The following is a 4029-nucleotide window of genomic DNA, read 5'->3' as shown; positions in this document are numbered from 1 at the left end:
GCCACTGCGTAAGTATTTTTTTAAACCTCCTGTTTTGGGCTGGATGTGTCAATGTGTAGTTCATATATGCAAGAAAATGGAATGTCCGCAACTGGGGTCAATCTGACGAAGATCCAACTCTGATTGAAACTTTGTCTTTATTGTGCATCTGATTTAAATCACCATGGGAGCATACCAGAGTTGCGCACATTCCTTTGTCTTTGATATGTTCTTCTGTCCTGCACCTGATAAGTTGGATGTGCATATATATATTTTCTATAGTTTATATACAGTTGAAGTCGGAAGTTTACATACACTTATGTTGGAGTCATTAAAACTCGTTTTTCAACCACTCCACAAATTTCTTGTTAAACCTGTTGAGGACAGACGTTCCACTAGCGCCTCACCAATATCCAATGGTAGCGCGAAATACAAATACCTAAAAAATGCTATAACTTCAATTTCTCAAACATATGACTATTTTACACCATTTTAAAGACAAGACTCTCGTTAATCTAACCACATTGTCCGATTTCAAAAAGGCTTTACAGCGAAAGCAAAATATTAGATTATGTTAGGAGAGTACCCTGCCAAAAATAATCACACAGCCATTTTCAAAGCAAGCGTCTATGTCACAAAAACCAAAACCACAGCTAAATGCAGCACTAACCTTTGATGATCTTCATCAGATGACACTCCTAGGACATTATGTTATACAATACATGCATGTTTTGTTCAATCAAGTTCATTTTTATATCAAAAACCAACTTTTTACATTAGCATGTGATGTTCAGAACTAGCATACCCACCGCAAACTTCCGGCGAATTTACTAAATTACTCATGATAAACGTTCACAAAAAAACATTAAAATTATTTTAAGAATTATAGATACAGAACTCCTTTATGCAATCGCGGTGTCAGATTTTAAAATAGCTTTTCGGCGAAAGCACATTTTGCAATATTCTGAGTAGATAGCTCGGCCATCACAGGCTAGCTAATTTGACACCCACCAAGTTTGGTGCTCACTAAATTCAGAATTACTATAAGAAAAATTGGATTACCTTTGCTGTTCTTCGTCAGAATGCACTCCCAGGAATTCTACTTCAACAACAAATGTTGTTTTGGTTCCAAATAATCCATAGTTATATTCAAATAGCTCTGTTTTGTTCGTGCGTTCAGGTCACTACCCAAAGGGTGACGCGCGAGCGCATTTCGTGACAAAAGATTTCAAAATATTCCATTACCGTACTTCGAAGCATGTCAAACGCTGTTTAAAATCCATTTTTATGCTATTTTTCTCGTAAAATAGCGATAATATTCCAACCAGGCGACGTTGTATTCATTCAAAGACTGAAAGAAAAAAATGGAGTAGTCTCGTGGACGCGCATCTCTAGTGTCACTGTTCCCAGGCTGACCACTAACAAATTATCCTGCTGTTCTTCGCCCAGAGACAGCAGACACCCCATTACACTTTCTGGCGCCTTCTGAGAGCCAATGGAAGCCTTAGAAAATGTCACATTACAGCACAGATGCTGTATTTTCGATAGAGATGCTACAGAAGGACAACAAATTGTCAGACAGGGCACTTCCTGTGTGGAATCTTCTCAGGTTTTGGCCTGCCATATGAGTTCTGTTATACTCACAGACACCATTCAAACAGTTTTAGAAACTTAAGAGTGTTTTCTATCCAAATCTACTAATTATATGCATATTCTAGTTTCTGGGCAGGAGTAGTAACCAGATTAAATCGGTACGTTTTTTATCCGGCCGTGAAAATACTGCCCCCTATCCCAAACAGGTTAAGGACAACAAAGTCAAGGTATTGGAGTGGCCATCACAAAGCCCTGACCTCAAACCTATAGAAATGTTGTGGACAGAACTGAAAAAGCATGTGCAACCAAGGAGGCCTACAAACCTGACTCAGTTACACCAGCTCTGTCAGAAGGAATTGGCCAAAATTCACCCAACTTATTGTGGGAAGCTTGTGGAAGGCTACCCAAAATGTTTGACCCAAGTTAAACAATTTAAAGGCAATGCTATCAAATACTAACTGAGTGTATGTAAACTTCTGACCCACTGGGAATGTGATGAAAGTTGAAAAAAGTTGAAATAAATCATTCTCTCTACTATTATTCAGACATTTCACATTCTTAAAACAAAGTGGTGATCCTAACTGACCTTAGACAGGGAATTTTTACTAGGATTAAATATCAGGAATTGTGAAAACCTGAGTTTAAATGTATTTGGCTAAGGTGTATGCAAACTTCCGACTTCAACTGTATGCACAATGTATACTTAACAAAAGTATAAACACAACATGTAACAATTTCAAAGATTTTACTGAGTTACAGTTCATATAAGGAAATCAGTCAATTGAAATAAACAATATTAGGCCCTAATCCATGGATTTCACATGACTGGGCAGGGATGCAGCCATGGGGAGCCAGGCGAGGCCAATCAAAATTAGTTTTTCTCCCACGAAAGGGCTTAATTACAGACAGAAATACTCCTCAGCACCCCCACCCCCGGATGTGAAGGTCCTGGGCTAGCGTGGTTACACGTGGTTGTGAGGCCAGTTTGGCACACTGCCAAATTCTATAAAACGACAAGGGGGCAGCTTATGGTAAAGACATAAACATTAAATTCTCTGGAAACAGCTATGGTGGACATTCCTGCAGTCAGCATGCCAATTGCACTCTCCCTCAAAACTACTTGAGACATCTGTGGCATTGTGTTGTGTGCAAAACGGCGCATTTTAAAATGGCCTTTTATTGTCCCTAGCACAAGGTGCACCTGTGTAATGATCATGCTGTTTAATCAGCTTCTTGATATTATCCACACCTGTCAGGTGGATGGATTATCTTGGCAAAGGAGAAGTGCTCGCTAACAGGGATGTAAACAAATTTGTGCACCAGATTTGAGAGAAATAAGCTTTTTGTGCATATGGAAAATTTCTGGGATTGTTTATTTCAGCTCACGAAACATGGGACTAACACTTTACATGTTTCATTTATACAGTGCATTTGGAAAGTATTCAGACCCCTTGACTTTTTCCACATTTTGTTACATTACAGCCTTATTTTAAAATGGATTAAATCGTTTTATTCTCCCAATTCTCTCAATCTACACACAATAGCCCATAATGAAAAAGCAAAAACCTTTTTTTTTATACGACAAATATATATCACGTTTACATAAATATTCAGACCCTTTATTCAGTACTTTGTTGAAGCAACTTTTGAAGCGATTACAGCCTCGAGTATGATGCTACAAGCTTGGCACACCTGTATTTGGAGTGTTTCTCACATTCTTCTCTGCAGATCCTCTCAAGCTCTGTCAGGTTGGATGGAGAGCGTCGCTGCACAGCTATTTTCAGGTCTCTCCAGAGATGTTCAATCGGGTTCAAGTCCAGGATCTGGCTGGGCCACTCTAGGACATTCAGAGACTTGTCCCAAAGCCACTCTTGAATTGTCTTGGCTGTGTGCTTATGTAACAGTATAGCTTCCATCCCTCTCCTCGCCCCTACCTGGGCTCGAACCAGGGACCTTCTGCACACATCAACAACAGCCACCCTCGAAGCATCGTTACCCATCGCTCCACAAAAGCCGCGGGGGGGAACAACTACTTCAAGGTCTCAGAGCGAGTGATGTCACCGATTGAAACACTATTAGCGTGCACCCCGCTAACTAGCTAGCCATTTCACATCGGTTACACTTAGGGTTGTTGTCCTAATGAAAGGAGAACCTTTGTCCCAGTCTGAGGTCCTGAGCGCTCGGGAGCAGGTTTTCATCAAGGATCTCTCTGTACTTTGCTCCATTCATCTTTCCCTCGATCCTTACTAGTATCTCAGTCCGTGCCACTGAAAAACATCCCCACAGCATGATGCTGCCACCACCATGCTTCACCGTAGGGATGGGTGCCAGGTTTTCTCCAGACTTGACACTTGGCATTCATGCCAAAGAGTTCAATCTTAGTTTCATCAGACCAGAGAATCTTCTTTTTCATGGTCTGAGTCATTTAGGTGACTTTTGGCAAACACCAAGCGGGCT

Source organism: Salmo salar, chromosome ssa06 (assembly GCF_905237065.1).
Source record: "Salmo salar chromosome ssa06, Ssal_v3.1, whole genome shotgun sequence".
In the NCBI taxonomy this organism is placed as follows: Eukaryota; Metazoa; Chordata; class Actinopteri; order Salmoniformes; family Salmonidae; genus Salmo; species Salmo salar.
The sequence above is the reverse complement of the archived record's forward strand: the minus strand, read 5'-3'. Positions refer to the sequence as shown.